The sequence below is a fragment of the Aegilops tauschii genome, chromosome 4, assembly GCF_002575655.3.
Source record: "Aegilops tauschii subsp. strangulata cultivar AL8/78 chromosome 4, Aet v6.0, whole genome shotgun sequence".
Lineage (NCBI taxonomy): Eukaryota > Viridiplantae > Streptophyta > Magnoliopsida > Poales > Poaceae > Aegilops > Aegilops tauschii.
In genome coordinates this window covers 492,511,810-492,530,297 of record NC_053038.3, presented here as the reverse complement: position 1 = coordinate 492,530,297, position 18,488 = coordinate 492,511,810, and the positions used below count along the sequence as shown (strand labels likewise).

The following is an 18,488-nucleotide window of genomic DNA, read 5'->3' as shown; positions in this document are numbered from 1 at the left end:
CGCCCGTCCATTTTGTCAATAAAATAATGAGCATCGATGAACTTATGTAAAAAGTTGGATAATAGTGCACCCACTCATTTCATTTTGAAAGAATCATGTAATTATTTGGGAAAGCTATATGGTAATCTCTGTAATAGAATATGAACAACGCAAACTTGATGCGTTCAGATGGTGGGGGTGAAATAAATCCGAAGAAAATTATTTGCAACACACGGCATCATCGTTTTGATAAAAGCTTTAGCAAAGCACATAACATGAAACAAATTGAAATTAGTGTTACATGCCCCAAAAAAACCGTGCAGCCTTTTGTCAAAGTTTACTGTGCTGCACGTACCACCACCTGCATCATCATCATCATCTATCCTTGCATCAACACGATCACATAGAATCGATCACTGTTTCTCCATCTAAGTTGTATGTCCCAAGATTGCTCGACGACAAGTTGATACCTAAGTTTTCGTTCAAGAGTAAAGAAAATCAAGTCTTTCCTCTCTTTTTTATTCATTCATAAACATTGGGATTAGTGATCTTCAGGATGAAGTCTCGGTCGTAAACATCATTCACTTACAAAGTAGAAGACAACACATAAATAATATTTTGATCGAAGTCTAAGGAGTGATGGCACACACAATAGTAGGAACAACTAAAATAGTAGTACAATCACATAAAATCAAACCATGTTTTCAGATATTTTTCAATGTATGGAGATAAGATTGTTAAGTGCATATAAAGTTAAATATAATTGAATTGCAAAAAGAGACGGACAATGCAAGATTTACCATGTGATAGTTTCCTAACTGGAAAAAAGCAATAGGAAACACACATAAAAACTAACGACAGTATTTAAAATGGAAATGTTACACGTGCAAGTGTATATGCTTTTAAGGGAAGCCTAACTATACAATGATATTGCAACTATTTTTTCTAGTCAAAGTAGCAGTTTCCACGAAATAACCCATCTTATCCCTCCTGGAGTGATTCCTAATGGTAGTTACACTGCATCATAGGCAACTTGAGGGCAAGGATTTACCGGAGATATTGGTCTAAACCTCATTTTCAAAGCTGATAGTTAAAGTAATTTTCTGTTGTGAGGTAATATATAAAGACAGAATGAGTTTATAGTACTGTAGCTCATCCCTTTTTAAAAAGTCTTGTAGCTCATAAACCCCCTTAAATGGCGAAAAACAGCAAACGAACAACTGAAAGCACATAGATGGCAATCAATATCACCTTCAGGAAATGCATGTTACATGAAGCACATGTAACCAATATGTCAAAACAGATATGCACCGGCATTTGTCCCCGAGTCCTTAACACTGAATAGGATACCGTGTCTTAAGCTTCAGAATACATGTTTGGATACTTGTTCCGACCAATGAATGCATAAATGAATCGGCAAATGGACCATGGAAGTCAAGTAGTACAGAACCTGCAGTATTCCATAATCTGGAAGTTAGGATTATATTCCAAACTTTAATTAAACATTACAATCGCCTAATAGTATGTGACACGACAAAAATAGTCTGGCATACCTCGTTTTTTTACTTGATATTACAAACAAAGGATTGATGAAAAACAAGCACCACGTGGTGTGTATCACCTACACATTCAAGATGTTCCTGCGAGAAGGAACATCATAATCAGAACATTATTATTTCATAGAAATAAAGCTCGCAACATTGGAATGCTCTGTACGAAGATTGTCTCTTACCTCCTTTTCTGTTTGATACTGCTGCAACATTGGAATTGTCAGATGAACTACCAACAAAAGCGTTGTTTCTCTTCAGAGGAGGCACAGTTTGCAGAATGTAATCATGCTACCAACAAAAAGATTTAACCTGCTATCAAATGCTCCAACTATTCGACTCTGCTGAAAGTTCTGGAAAAAAAGATTGCAGAATGAATTGCCATAATATTCCAGCTAGCAAATCCCTACTTGATAAAATTGCCCAAAAGCGAAATCGTGCAGCTGCCACATCCAAACTGTAACATGTCATTGCAGAAATAAGTGTGCTGTAATAAAGGAGAAGAAAAATTAGCAAAATATTATAAGAAATCAATAGTCCAGCTTGCAAAAAAGAAAAAAGCAAAAGTGAGTTAGAATGTGCAAACACAGAAGCATGTGAATGGGCTACAGATTTCGTGTGTAAACTAATGGCTGCATGCAGTGTGAATGGAAAAATGAATGAACGAGCAGAAGTTGAATTTTGGTGCTCACCGGCAGATTGACTTGAATGCGTGATCCTAATTCACCTAGCTCCACAACGTTGACCACTCTACAATTCTTTATCTTTACCTTTATCTTTACCTAATAATAAAGGGCTGATTGCTTCTTGCTTCCGGTAATTTCGTCCGTTTTCGTACATCGTCGTTCGTCCGTTCGCTCGTCCAAGTTTTCTACGTTGTTTGCAGCGCTGTAAGTCAACGGGCCAGAATTTTAGTTATGGGCCGCTAAAAAAAGTCCGAACTCACCATCTGACCTCTCCTCCCTTACCGAGGCAGCAAACAGAGTTTTCTTCCGCCCGTGCTAAAAAATTCAGATTTTGATTATTAGTCCCACCCCGTCTGTTTACATCAAATCCTAGCAACTTATATACGTTCAGAGTTGCACGAATCAACAAGCCAACAAAAGCCCAATCGATAATTCTGAAGCGAGGCCGAGAGGAAGGTCATGGATGAATCAAAAATAGCACAGCACTTGGGTGCTCAGCTTATACAGAGAAAAGGTTTGAGTTAATCTTAAAGAAGAAGGAGAAGAAAGCCCATGTGAAGATTCAGAAAAGATGTACAGAGATGGACAAGAAAAACTCACAGGGTGGCTGCACTGCACGGGCCACCCACCATCCAAGCCACCCCCCATCTCGCGCTCCGTGGGCAGCCCCACTGCACACAGCCACCACAACCTCAAGCCGAGCTCCCGCGCCCATCGGCGAGATCTGGTCCGGAGCCCGATCCGAAGCCCGGAGCCCCGGCGCAGATCCACGCGGCCCCTGAGCAGCCACAGGCCCAACCAGCCCCCGCGCGCACGCTCACGCCCGGCCACTAAGGAGCCCATACGCAGACGCGAAGAATCATTGGTTGCAGGCAAAAGACGGTCAATATATTATATTACTTCACCATAGAGAAAATATTATGGAAGTTTATATATATATATATATATATATTATTGGTTGCTTTTGTTTATGTCCAATTGGAAAAGTTGATCTTCTAAATTCATATGTTTAGCCTAAAGTACATAACTTGTGTTCCTCCCTAGTTCTTGCAAAGCCACCTAATCAAGCCTCACCTCATTTGTAGTTATAACATGTTCAGCTGAAAGCAAACTCCAAATAAAATTGGTTTACTATTAGTAACACATATACTTTTTTACCTTAGCTCTTTCTTTATTGTTCATTGAGCAGTTCAAATGCTTTGATTGCTTATCAGATAAGAGGTAAAAATATTCTTCATTCGTTTATTTTGTTAATTCCAAATTGCATTCAAATCCATTCTTTCTCATAACTTGAGAATATGTACAGCGCAGAACAGAAAAGAAGGCAGATTTGATGAGTTGTAGGGGCGGACCCACTTCCATTGATTTCTTGCGGGAAGGTTTTATAAGGGAAGAAGAATCAGAGCTGTGACCTGGTAACCTTGATTTCTTTCGGAACGTCATTACGAGAGTAACAAAGAAAGAATAACGTAGATAGGAAGGAGCGAGCCGAGCCCCAAGGATAATGAATTGGTATGCCGGGTGCTTACTTGAGCAAGAAGCCAAGTCATCGATAATCAAAGAAAGGTGTGAGTGAACGAGCCCAACTTTCCGATTCAAATATGACTCCTTTCCACTTTCAACAAATAGAGAAATCTCCGCTAGGCTAGCAGTGGGTAACCAACGTAGTGCCCCATTTGTTCCATGACATCCAATCAGTTCTCCTCGGATTCCAATCCAATCTCCCAATCAGTGAGAAATAGACGGTCGGATGAGATCTCGAACGTTATCCCTACCTACTGAGGAATCAAAAGTGTACGTAGAAAAAGAGAGTGTTGGAAATGCATCGAGGAGAACTTACCTTGTGAGTCACTACTCCGGCACTGGGCAGGAATACTACTAGCGAGGCTTATAGGCGGCTAGTTCTTAAAGAAATCTGTCAGCTATAACCTAGCCTATTGAATCTGGTACGCCCGAAGCACGAAACTAGATAGGTAGCCCTACCTACGACTAGAAAAATATCGTATTTTTTTCTTCCAGTAAATCTTCCACTCATTCCTTCCATTATGGAATATCATTTGGAGTGTATTTTCCCTCTCAAAAAAGGCTTCGCCCTCACTTCACTGAACTTATTGGAAATGCCTAGGACAGAGTTCATTCACTTGCCCAGCAGCCCTACTCCTCATAGTTGATCCGAATTTCTATCCCTGATTGACTCAATCAGGAAGAGGAAGACTTGATAAAAGATGAAAAGAAAGGATTGATTACCTTTTTAAGTCAAGAAAAGAAAGGAAAGGGCTATTTATGAGTTTATGTAGATGAAGTTTCAGATTCTTGGATGAGCGGAACATCTTTGAGACAAATCATCTCTACCCGGGTACATAGCTTCATCCAAACCATGGATCCACGAATTGTTGACTCACTCTAGAAAAGAGCTTCGTAGTTGGGAGCTCTGAACCGATGATCGATATGGTTTCCTAGGATGAGAACTATGGTTTACTACTTGACAATAAGAAAGTTGTTTTATCTTTTTTTTACTTTTTGAGGTGTTTTGCCTAGTCTGAATTTCCCCTTCTTCTAGATAGCAAAAAAGCATGAATAGGCCTACTGGGATGGAAGGAGAGAAGGGTTGAACGAGAAAAGGAAATACCTCTTTGTTTACCTTGGAATGAATTGCTCAACTACTTAGGTAACGAAACGAAACGTTCATCTATGATCTTTCTTAAAAAAAGATAGGACTGTAGGGCAGTTCTCGTTAGTAGATTCGCAGAACAGAAGAAGAAGTTCACTCTGACTTGCGCACTACAAAAAGGCAACCAACGACTTCGGACGTACTCCGTCTTTCGAGCCTCTGTTTAGCTTCAAAAGATAAGGCGCTAGTGCAATGAACGCTGCTTTGGTGCGTCCCACCCCAACTAACTAGTGCTTGACTTGACTTTCCCCCGCGCCCTGTCCAATGAATAAGGAGAAGGCCGGCCTATCAATGACTGAGCCAGTCTGATCTCCTTTATACTTACCTCAAACAACGAGCGAAGTCGAGATGTTGATGAGAAAGGGGCTTTTCTCAAGGCCAAAGAGTGCTCTTTGAAGGCTACTATGCATCCTTACGAATACAAGAGTGGTTTTTGTTTTGTTTTGGGTATAGCAGGACTTGAACCTGCGACCATTAGGTTAAAAGCCCAATGCTCTACCAACTGAGCTATAGACCCAATTTTACAAGAAGGCTTGGTGCGGAAAAGAAAAGAGGGCGGCCTGGCCCCTTTTCTTCTTATCATATCACAAGGGCACAGCTCTGTATGGTATAGTACTGTGGAGCAAGTTTGGGAATCCTTTCCACTCATTGAGGATTCTATCTAAAAAAGAAGGTCAACGGGGGAGACTACTTTGAAGTCCGGGCTGAACAAACTACTTCTCCTGCTACCAAAACAGAGAAATAAGGAAATAAGATGGATTCGTCTAATAAAATACCCAATGCCTATAGTTGAAGAATTGTTGGATGAGTTATCTTGTGCTGTTTGGTTTACTAAGCTGGATCTGAGAGCTGGTTACCATCAGATAAGATTACATGAAGCAGACGAATACAAAACGACATTCAAGACCCACGTCACTATGAATTTTAGGCTATTTGGGCTCACAAATGCACCACCCACCCTCCAGAGTGCTATGAACACAATTCTGGCTGAGCTGACTAGGGTTTGGGTACTTGTTTTTGTTGATGACATCTTAATCTAGAGCAAATCCTTGCAAGATCATGTCACCCATTTGCAGCAAGTATTTGACCTTCTGAAGTAGAATCAACTATATGTGAAGTTGAATAAATGTTCATTTGCTCAACCACAGATAAAATACCTGGGTCATGTCATTAGTGGGCAAGGGGTGGCTACAGACTAAAAGAAGATCCTCACAGTGAAAGAGTGGCCTACTTCCAAGTCAAGCACAATAGAGTTTGGGCTTAGCAGGACATGCATTTCATTCACAGGAGCTTAGCTCATTTGACTGCTCAAAGACTTAAAACACCAATGCAGCACAAAGCTTTCCTTTCCTCAAGCTCATGGGATTACAATATACCATCCAATAAAAGGCTCAGAGAATAGGGCAGCTGATGCACCACTATCTAGATTACATGAGCCAGATGAACTCAATGCCATTACTTCCTGTCAACCACAATGGCTCACTGATATTGTTGCAGGGTACAGCAAAGACACATTCACCCAGAATTTACTATCTGAATTGGCAGTCCTGAGCACTCACAAGAATAGCAAATATTCATTGCATAATGGGGTCATTCGATATAGAGGAAGAGTATGGGTTGGTGCAAACTTCTAAATGAAAAAAAACATCTTGCAAGCACTTCATGCCAGTGGTATTGGTGCCCACTCTGGCATTACTGCTACTTATCACCGCATCAAGGCACTATTTGCTTGGACAGGAATCTTTCAATCAGTGGAATCTTTTGTCAACAAGTGTCAAATCTGTCAGCAAGCTAAGGTAGAACATTAAAAACTCCCTGGCCTCTTCGATCCTCTACCCATTCCTGATGAAGCATGGTCCATTATCAGCATTGACTTCATCACTGGATTACCAAGGTCCCATTACTATGATTCAATTCAGGTGGTGCACGAGACAAGCCAAACAAACAGAAACCGAATTAATACCGAAGAACACAAGCTGTGGGCCGTAAAGTGGAAACGGTTGCAGGCCAAAGCTGTCCCCCTTTGCCACTAAGACTTGAATCTTTAACCATCGGAATACCCGGTACTCTCTCTACCAAACAGGCAAGATAGTCTTATCTTGAACTCTGTCCCTTCTCTAATGATTGACATGTTTAGTGCCTGGTAGTAAGGGTATTTTGTGGTCTATTGTCCTCCTAGGAGGTCACTCTGTACGCTCACCAAACAATTCACTGAAGCCATTCAAGACCGGTTGCATGGCAGACAGACCATTGACTTGACATGACCGTAATACATATAGAATAGGAAGGATAAGCTATAAGATAGAGATCCGGATTGTTGTGCTCCGGAATAAAGAAGAATATCATCTTGTCTAATCAAATACGAATACCATCTTATTGATTTAGTCAGCTTGCATCAACACATAAGATGTGATATGAGTAGTGGGAAATAAACTCTTCTTTGATCACTTGAAACATAGTAGAAAGCATCCAAAACAAAATGAAATGTTGTTCAAAAGAAGAAGCTACCTGGCCCAACCACTACACCATTTTGCCTAATGTGTGACTACCCATATCAGTTACAACATCTTCCGTTTCCAAGTTTTCAGTGCCTTTTTCTTATAGTATACAAAATAGGATTCTGGATTGCTCTTCATTTCGTTCAATTTATCCCCTTGCTTTTCAACGTATATATATTAACCCGCCTTGTTTACCTATTTATTCTACAATTCACATGACTCATTGAAACCAACTTTCTCCTTCCTACATTTTATCTCTACAGCAGTTATCCTGTATAAGGATTTCTTTTTGATCGCTACTCTCCTAACCGACAAGTCGGAGAGGATACGAATGTCCATTCACCCTACCACCCATCTTCCTTCTAGCTTCCTTGATCAACGACGAGTAAAGATCCCGGAAAAGATCCAAGGGAGTACAATACACTTTATATTCACGTCTTGAATAATGAGGGGGTAAAGAAGAAAGTCTGATTTCTCTCTCCTTTGCGGATATGCCCTTATTCAGCTCTTGAAAGAAAGAGAGATAGAAAGAGAGAATGATCAAACTCAACTAGACGGCAGTACCTCTTGTTCAAACCTCTCTTGCCGAGTCTTCTCCTCATAGCGAGTTTCGCTCTCGCTTCGCGTGTCCTAAACATAAAAAAAAAAGAATTGATTGTGAAAGACAAGTGTTTCATTCCCCTCCCTAATCGTTGAAATTTGAACTGTCTGCTAGCTCCTCCTTTGTTTGGATTATAGCCCTTCCTTGGGGATTTACTATCCAAAGTAAATCTTTCCAGTTTCAAATGCTACTATTTCTTCATGGGCAGAAAGTCCAAAATCTTCTTTTTCCGGTACTCCTTACTCTTTTCTCCCGTCATCCTACTTTCACTTCTACGGACCTTCTATCCATAACGAGTTCCAGGATTGGTGAATTGATGTGGGAATAGATAAAACGATTGTTGAGTACATAGTATAACCGTGTAGCTCATCCAGAAGATCATCAATGACCGGTACCGGGTATTTCTTTTTTACGGTTTGCGCATTGAGTTGCCTATAATCCATAGGCGCCACGAACCTTCTTTCTTCTTGTAAAGAAGAGCCGGTGAGGCATGAACTAGGTTGTAGAGTACCATTCTAGAGTAACTCCTTGATTATGGCTTCAATTTCATCTGGTGGTGTGAATACCTATAAGGCCTTTGATTCACTGGTTGACTATCGTGAGGTGAATCCGATGGTCACATGGTCTTTTAGAAGGGAGGGTAGTGGGTTCTAAGAACACATCAGAGAAAGAGGACCAAACCTGCTTGAGTCCTCTTCTACATCTTGAGTACTTCCCACTCCAATGGATCTAGTTTTTAGAATAGCTTTGATCCGGCCATGTAGAGCACTCATAGAGGTCCGGCTTCACGTCAGTAATCTACCACACCCATGCTAGAATTCAGTAGAGTCCCCACTCGCCAACCGCGATGTCTTGGTTGAGAGGCCCCACCTACCCATCTTTCCATAGTTACACTGAGGTAGTACCATCCCCAATTCGCCACTTCTTGTGTTGATGTACTAAGAAATTGGTTGAGGCAATCGACTTCAATCAGAGGAAGCACTTGTGCACATCAACTTAGGATATCCCCTCCGTTCTACACCAGATTATGCACTCACCTCTGGTATAATATAGGAAAGGAAGACGCCCTTTCAGTGCACGCCAAAGCAGCTTTGCCTAGAAGGCTTTGAAATACACTACTAGGTCCCTCATTCTCAGTCGGCCTTCACAAAGCGGTTTGCACACCTTGGACCAGCTGGACAGATGTTCCAGCCTTTCTCCTATTAAATGCATCTGCCACCTTATTTTCCATTTTACCCCTAATATTCCGCCTTTGAAAGTCAAAACTCACACTTGCTCATATTAGCATGTAGCTGATTCCGTAGAAAAAGTGTTAGCTGCAAGTGCTGTTGATGCTCCTTCAGTGTTTTACTGTCAAGAAGTATATCATCAAACCAACACAAATCTTCTGGGCTTGAACACATCATTCATGAGTGTTTGAAACGTTGCAGGAGCATTCGTAAGCCTGCATCACATTGAATTCATAGTTACAGGGTTCTGAATGAAGTTTTGGGCTTGTCTTCCTCTCTCATCCTGATCTGATGATAGTCAGATCTTAAGTCAATCTTGCTGTAATATTTAGCACCACTCATCCAATAGGGCATCTATGTGCCGGAATTGGGTATTTCTTCTTTACTGTACTGGCATTCAGCTGCCTGGTTTCAATGCACATCCTCCATGTCCCATCCTTCTTCTTCACAAACAGCACAGGTGAAGCAAAGGGGCTAGTAGAGGATTGTATCAGTGAATTCTTCAGCAATTCCTCAATTCTCAATCTCAGCCTTTTGCAGATGTGAGTATCTGTATGGCTTCAGATGTTTGGGCTCAGTACCTTCGGGGGTATATAGTGATCGTGGATTCTTTTTTTTTGTAAGGACTTAGGTTCTTGAAACACCTACTCTTAAGAGTTCAGTAGGGTTGAAATTGGATCAGAGATCAGAGATGTTAGGTTTACTGAGTTCACCATGCACCATTGAGCCATCATGCATAACTAAGCTTGTTCTGATTTAGTAGCAATCAGCTCTTCTCCTTCCACCTGGTACAGCTTTCCTCCTCCCCTCTTGATTCCTTCCAGCATCACTTAAACACTGCGGAAAGGGTTTTGACCAGCTAGTCATATTGCCCCATTACGGGTGTGTTACGCCAGAAAGTTCCTCAATCCTGTGCATGTTCCTGAGCGAGTCAGTCCCATTTTGATGACGAACGACACGATGTGTGCCTCCATAGAGCTTCCCATTTGACATTTCTCCATCGCGAGAGATTCTCTCCAGCCACAGGTTCCCCAGTGGTACGTCCGGGGTCGGTTCAATCAGTGCGCTATCAGTCCAGTACCATTAGCTCTCCAAGGGTCGCAATCCATTCTTTCCAGGCAAGCCAGTTCACTTCCTTTCTGGTAGCAAGAGATCCCATATCAGATTAAGTAAAGGGATTACCTAGCTAGCGCATATCGAAGAGTTGGAGACTTCCTGCCACTATAGAAAAAGCCGTTGATGGATCAATTTCTGTAGGTGGGTCTCAACTCGGATCGAGACATTCGGATTTTACGATGAAGAGTACTGCCTTGGAGGGGTAGGGGTTGTAGGGGAAGAACCAACCTTTTGTAGGTAGCAAAACATCTCACTCAGTAACTAAATTAGAGTTCGATCTTTTACGTTTGTGTTGTCTTTTTGCATTTTTGTTTCGATCCAACATCAGATCTGAGTTATTGTTCACTGACTATATCTTAGACCATTGCGATCTCTTTCTTTCACTTGGTTTTTCTTCCTTCCCTTTGGTACTCCTTAACTCGGAGATACTCCTTCGGTACTACTTGGCTACTACTTGAACAGATGGGTTTAGTCCCTTCCTTCGGGCAACATTTTCTCCGGGTACCACCGGGTTGAAAGAAATCCCTTACTATTAGGACATAGTGTTCGGTACGACTTAAGGCTACTGGATTGACTTTCTTTAATGTTGCATCTGCTTTCAACTATTTCATAGCCTCCCGTCCCGAGCAAACGTCGAGAGCAGGGTGTTGAGCCAAAAAGTAAAATCCATAGAGTTGGGGACTAAAGAGACTCTTTTTTTTACAGCCAACCATGAAGAGAAGAGAGTCTCAGAGTAGATTCGGTAATGTTGAGTCGATCTAGTATGGAAAATTCCTCGATGTGCGCTCGCCTTTTTCCTGCTTCTGCTTCATCTGCAAATCGGATTCCTTCCCCAGAGTTCTTACTTATAGGCTTTATAGCCAAGCAATAGAATAGCTGCTTCTTCTAAAGCGGATTAGAGTGCGACGACCAAAGCTACGGAGCGGCCTCTACCGCTTTCCCTACTGTTCTGGTTGAACTAGGGCTTTGGCTGAGCGACCACCTTCTTCCAGTATTCTTAGCTTACTGTCTGCTTCCTGCCTGATCGGTGCTGACTGACTGTTCTTGCTTGTCTTGGGCCTGCTCTAGTTTTGGTACTGCTAACTAAGGGTCGAATTTCGTGACTTGATGAAGAGGAAGCCGAGTATCTTTGGTCTTGAAGAGTCAGGCCAATCCAACCGCTTGCTCCTGCCCAACTCAGTCTCAGTAGTACCATAATGCGCCTGGACTCAACACTTTTCTTGCTCCAAGACCACCCTCTAGCCCTCATGTAAAATAGATGACAGAATTGTAAACAATCATAGAATGATTTAAGCTGAGGAACATAGAGGTCTCTCCCACCATTTTTGTCATATACCTCTGGAATAGTGTTGAAATCACACGCCAATAAGCAGTTTTTTAAACCAAGTGGTTTATCTTAGTGTGCTAGCCGCTGCTTCATTTTGTATAGTGATAACGCTTTCTCTTTCTTAGCACTCCACCCCGTGGAGAACTCTGGTTGCGCTTTGGTTGGCTTTCTCTTTTTTTTGATTTTCTCTGACTTGACTCAGCTTGACCTACTTGACTCAGCGGTTAGAGTATCGCTTTCATACGGAGAGAGTCATTGGTTCAAATTCAATAGTAGGTAAAGCCGGCCGAAACCCCCGCTTTTGCCAGCATGACAGCAAGCACAGACTGGCATCAAGGAGTAGAATGACCAAAGCATCGGTTGCTTCCACTTGTTTGTTGCCTTCTTCGACCGACAGACAAGGTACCCCCCTCTTTTTCTCTTGCGAACCTACGTTGAGCTTGGGACAACCCGCGATTGGCATAGGATATTTCAAAAGCTCCAGGATCCATCCTTCTTACGAACCAAGAGCACTCGAGAAGCGAAGGGGCTCGTGCTGTGACGAATAATGCCATTGTTCATCATCTCATAGATTTGCTTCTCAATCTCTGTTTTCTGGTGGGGTGCATATCTATATGGCCGGCCATTGACTGGCACTGCACCTGGCACCAACGGAATTTGGTGGTCACATGCACGATGAGGGGGTAATTCCTTTGGCTCCCGGAACAAAGCATCAAACTCCTGTAGCAGTTCTTGAACAGCTGGAGGTGTCTGCTCTGCAGGATCAGCATCCAGAGTAATTGCTTGAAGATCATGCTCCTGGTGAATCTGACGCACTTGCACACACTGGCTAACAGCACCCCGTTTCAGCAATCCTTGCAGCTTACGGACAGAGATTGGACAGCAGGAAGGATTATCTTGAATGCCATTGAGAGTGATGCGGCGCCCTTTGTGCGTGAATTTCATACGACGATGACGCCAATGTACCCCTTTCACTTCCATAGTGGTCTTCTTTGGCCGGCCCACTCATTTCACTCTCAAGCTCTCTGAGAAGAGAGAATCCGATTCAAGATGTTTCGAATTCAGCCTTTCCTTCATGTTCGTGCTTTAAGTCAGTTCGTACTTTTCAGTATATAAGAGAATGACTGAACTCGCGTTGAAAGCTACTAAACAACGGCTGACAGAGACTCATGAGAGGGAGAGCGGTAGCAAAAATGAGATCTTTCGTCTAGACAGAAGAGAGGTCCTTTCCTTCCTTTCTATAGGAAATGATTGATGTTGCTAAGTCACCTTCCGCTGCTCTTGCGTCATCCCTTTTCCAATTCTTTTTGTATGGCTCGGTTGCGTCCGATTGATCGATCCCTAGTCACTGATTACATGCATGAGTTATTTGATTCACTACTGACTTCTTCTGTGGAGCCGAGTTCGCCGACTGAGACTACTTGAAAAGAATTTTCGACCAACCGATCTCACGACGATGAGTCACCCACATACTTAACAAAAAATGCAAATAGAAGAGCACGTAAATCAAGCTCAATTACAACTCACTCTGATCAAATAGCACTCAGGTATAGGATTTCCAGCGGAAAGGTAGCCTTGCTCGCTTCTTTACCCTTGTACGCACAAATCTAGCTCATAGCAGCACTTTCGAGTTCGGTTACTTAAGTACAGAGATTGGAACAACTTAGCGCGGGAAGTCCCATATCTTTTTTTAGCCTTGCCTCACCTATTTCCTCATAACGAGATCAGAATGAAATAGAATGGAATCTCAAGTCTTAGCTAGATCAGGGCTACCACGTTCCCTCAGACGAAAAAGAAAAGAATACTAGACTTGTTGGACTCGCAAAGTAGGATCAGGCTTTCTCTACTAGAAACAGAGGAGAGCGAAAACTAAGTCAAAGGGGAAGAGCTGTTTATGAGCATTTTAAGGCCGGTTGACAACATCCAATGTCTCCCACGAGGGTGCCTGAAACTCCAGTTTTTCTAGGCAGAGGTAGGTATATATATATTTAACACATTTTAGTTTGTAGGAAGATTCCCCGCTCTGAATTTTTTTTTCTATTTGGAGCTTCTTCCAAAGAGGTTGGGATTCTAGTTTCAATTGGATGTGTCCCGGTAAGATCGTTAACGACTGATATACTGCCTGAGACAGGGCATGCTCTCCCCTCTGTGTATCGAGAGAAAGAAACAACTTCCTGATTCCAGTTTCTTTCATTTATACCTACGATATCCACGCTAAAGATGAAAACTTTTGCAGTTCATATCAGCCTGAATGAGGAAGTAGAGTCAGTTTCGTCCATAAACTGGGCCGAAGATCTGACAGAGGTTGACTTGCTGGCTTGTGAGTTGCCAGCTCCGTAGTTGATTGCTAACCAGAGGATAGTGACAGCCAATATTCCTATTCCTGCTTGTGTGCTTGTTTGCTATTCTTCCTGTTCCTGTTACGAGACGACCTCGGCTCAAGCTGACCCCACACCGAAAGTCGTCAAGCAGTCTTGGGCTCCATCAATCAGTGAGGAGGAAACCAAAACCTGTTGGAGTTCCCCGCCATCACCCCGCCTAGATCCGGGGGTTCATACCCTCCTGTAGCAGAGATGTAAGTCGCAAAGGCTACTTGCCTGCCGAGGGGGGAGAACTACCTAGTATCAAATTCACAAAGCAGCACATTTAGGAGTTGACATCTTTCTTTCTCATTTTCATCGGAAAGGAGAGTTTTCACGTTAAGCAAGAAGAGCTACGAGTTGGAGGGCTATTTCACTGACCGTCACTTCTCCTTTGTATCTGCCGAAGACGCAAGTAGCCCAACGACAGGCTTGTGTGGAGTTGAATGACAACACGCAGAGGTCTTTTGGCGAAACTGGGGGCTCTTTGTCTAAAGGAAGGGCAAAGTCAACAGGCCAATCCCAGTTTCAGAATTGGAAGAAGCAGTAGGAGGTTCACCATCAGAAAGGCATGGGACAACAAACTCTCTTAAAGCTTTCTTCGAATAAGTCTTTCGCTTGACTTGGCTCAACAGCTTTAGTTCAGTAAATGCTTTCGTATGAAGCTTGAGTCAAGTCTAGTCTCATGCAGTGAAGATCGTCAAGCAATCATTGCTCGTCTCTCCGAAACCTATTGATAAGGAACGCGTTCAAGTGTATGGAATAATCAAACCTTTCACGTATTTGTTAACATAGCGTTGGACGATTGATTCCTCTCTTTCTCCATGGCCTGCTTCCCATAACTGGCCTTACTAAAACTTACGAAATGCTAATTTGACCTAAATTTCCGGTTAACTACTGACTTTCTTTGCTAGCTCACCCGAAACTCTGTCTTCAGGAGGAAAGCTTGCTTGAGTACCTTACTTGAAAACAAACCTCTTGAGCTGTAACCGAAACAGAAAGGTTTGATGAGCCGCTGCTTGCTCTCTAACTGCTCTTACCGCTTCTTCTTCTTGACCTCTGCTCACTGCTGCCAATGCTGTGACTGCCGCCCCTATCTCTAAAGCTGCGGATTATAGCTCCTAATTCAAGCATTTTTTTGAAGTATGAGTCTTGTTTGTGACATTCAATTCCAGAATGAACATCCAAAGGAAAAGTAGTATGGGACGCTGCTTGCTATTACTGACTGCGGCTGCCGACCGACGAACTGAAGATCTTTAATCTATGTTTGAGTGCTCTTGCGAAAGAAAATAATTTCAAATGCAAAAATGACTTCAAAATAGGATAGGATCGCGGATTCCATATATTTTTATAGAAAGAAAGATACTGTACTCCGCATCTTTACACCGAATCCTTAAAAGCCATTTAATGCCTTCTTGCCTGCCTTCAGTTCATGCCTTCAGGCTGGCCTACTCTTGCCTATGAATGAGATGCCTACTTCCCATTAAGTCAAAATACCTCATAAACATACATATTTTTAAGAATACTTAGTTAGTTAAAGAGAAAGATGGCTTTTGACAATTTTTTTAGTCCCCTCGTTCCCGAGCAAGAAAACGGATGCGCTAACGCGCAACGGCTTTCGCGCTAGTTGCTCAATCCGTTGCTTGTTTGGAAGAATCTGCAAATGAATATTCTTTATTTCCTCTCGGACAGGCCCTCTTTTTTCATTCGAATGTACATCTTTTTCGGTAATGATCATCTACAACTAAAAGACTGACGTCTTCCTCTACTCGATCCTTAGTTATACAATCTCCCTCCACCTCAATTTTTATGATCCTCATAGCCTTTTTTATTCGCGTCCTCCCCCTGGATCTATTCCTGCCGCGTCCACGTCTTCTGCCTCCAGCAACTAGAGCTGCATCATCTTGTTCATTATTGAGAATAGGCCTCTTCTCACACCATACCAGTTCTTTTTGCAGTTGGATCTTCCCGTTCTGGCTTATTAAGTGTATAGATTCTTTTTGAAATGCAATCTATTCCCACGTCACTCTTCTCATAACATATCCTGTTCTCCTCACTTTGATTCTGGATTCACCGGTTGATTTAAGACGGGGTTCTATGCTTTCTAGCCCCATTTGACAAAAGTGAGCTTCCCCTATCTCTTTTGTAGGAATCAGATAGCAATGCTCATTCGTGAATAGCATTTCATGCTTCCGCTACTTCGTTGGAGAGATCCATGGAAACTCAAAAAAGAAAAGCGGACGGCATTGTTCATACGATAGCCGGAAAAGTAAGTTCTCCCACCGGCTATTCAAAAAAGGAAGACTTACTTATTCATAAACTTCCTTTTATCGAGCATAATAGCTCTTATACGCTTGTACAGAGGAGTATAAAACAATGTATATATATAGGTGTTTAGTATCCTACAAAAACATTAACATCCAAGGCACCGTAAGCTTGCTTTCTCTCCCGCTGACAGACAAAGAAAAGTTTTTTTTAGACTTTTCTATGGTAGGCCTACGCTAGTGGAATATCTTTTTTGTTTGTATTCTAGCTTAGCTCTCTCTATTCTTTGCTTAAGCTATCGTGTCGTGTAGATGGATGGCATCTCCCTATTCCCACATCCCCGGATATGATTAATGCATGGAAGCTAAGGAATTGGGACATTCTTCAGCCCAAGATGCAAGCATTTGGACTCCATCCGAATATGGCGGTTGAACTCTTATAATAGGCTTGGCTCTGGAAAATGGGCTTATCTTGGGCAAAAAAACGCAAATAAAGAAGAGCTTATTGTTTCCAAGCGGAACTCGAATGGGCTGCTAGCAGATTTGTTGGGGATGGCAAGTTAACACCGTGGGTAGGCTTGCCTTTCACTCGCTCTGGCACATTTTGGCGGAACGTCAACGTTATATATAGTGGAATTCTAGAGGTAAGTTAATGTTTTCAAAAATCCAAATGGAAAAGGATTTGCAAAAATATGCAGATTAGAAGCTAGTATCTCCAGTTTTATGAGAGAGAGAAGAGGAAGAATCAGCGAACATCCCAAAAAATGGTACTTTTGTCTCAATCTGATAAAAAACAAACATATTCTATTGTGTGTTGACCACCGGGAAACGAATGGATTAAGATGAAGACGGACGGTTCAATTAGCGATCATGGGAAGACTTGTGGAGGTTTAGCAATAAAAAGGGGATATATGCGTTCTCTCAAGCAGTTAAGAACAAGACCATACTCGAAGTCGAGCTCTTTTGCATCTGAACATGTATTCAAATAGCAGCTGAAAAGGAGTGTCAGAGGATTTCGATTGATTCGGATTCCCTAACGTAAGACATGGTCTACTCTCAAGATCCCAAAGTCCGCAGCTAAGGAAAGCCCCTTCTTCATAAGATCAAGAAAGTACGAGCGTCTTTCGAAGATTGGAAAATCTCCCATACTTGGAGAGAAGCAAACCAACCGGCTGATTTGCAATTGACTATGCTTAGTAGTTGACATCTTTGGTCTTCACATTTTCCCTTCCATTTTGTAAAGTTAGTAGAAGAGGATAGATCCGGTAAATTGACAAATGTCAATCTTCATTTTTGTAGATTAATACACTGGTAGGGGTCGATCAGGAAAATCCCAAAGCTGACCCCCGAACAGCTATCGGACTGCTCTACTGATCTTCTCTCTTCAGAAAAACGGAACCTTCTCAAAGACTCCCATTGCACTGAGAACACAATTCAGGACCCTCCTTCTCACAAGAAGGCAAACCTTGTATGTTGATCGAATCTTCTTTCGCATCCAGAAGAGAGGTTGTGGGCTATCCGAGAGAGTGGTTCAGGTGACTACCGGAGGCATTGATTAAGCAGGTCAGATGGGCTTGGTAGGGCTCGAACCTACAATATCACCGTTATGAGCGGTACGTTTCAACCAATTAAACTATAAGCCCAATCGGATCTCTACATGCCGGGAAGAGCGGACAGAAAGAGGAGACATTTGCTCTATCTCCTTCTTCCTCTTCCCGGGGCCCCGGAGGGGTTCTTTGGCAAGCCCTATTAAAGAAGCTAAGTGACTTTCGTCACTCAAGTAGTGAGTTTGAGAGTGACCGTTAGGGCGACCACTTGTACTTCTAGGCCTTGGCGACCTATATGTTACGCAACACAGCTTCACTCGATTCAGTAAATCAATAGTTCAAACCAGCCCACTAATAGCTTAGATAGTGGCCCTTCCACTTTGGTATAGTTGACCCTACCTATTGACTCAAGGTTCATAGGAAGGGGGAACCCATACGTAGTGGGATGTAGGCTTCAGTTGTTTTGGTACTTTTTCACTACGTCTTATTATTTGTTTTGTAACCGGCTTTTCACCGGCAGGTCAGTAGGCCTTTTAGAAGGCGAACAAACGAAAGTTCTCCACGGGCGCTAGCGCTCTCTTGTTCGCTTTTGTCAACTGAAGTCGCACGTAGCACCAACTAACTGATAGCTGAGCGCGGAGCCCCTTCTCTAAACGAGCAGAG

At 42.5% G+C, this 18,488-nt stretch overlaps 1 non-coding gene across 1 annotated transcript; it reads right to left on the bottom strand.

The window, feature by feature from the left end:
* Positions 1-5,327: 5,327 nt before the first annotated feature.
* TRNAK-UUU (transfer RNA lysine (anticodon UUU)) lies at positions 5,328-5,400 on the bottom strand. The gene has a single exon. It is a non-coding gene; the product is annotated as a tRNA-Lys (tRNA).
* Between the last annotated feature and the right edge of the window lie 13,088 nt (positions 5,401-18,488).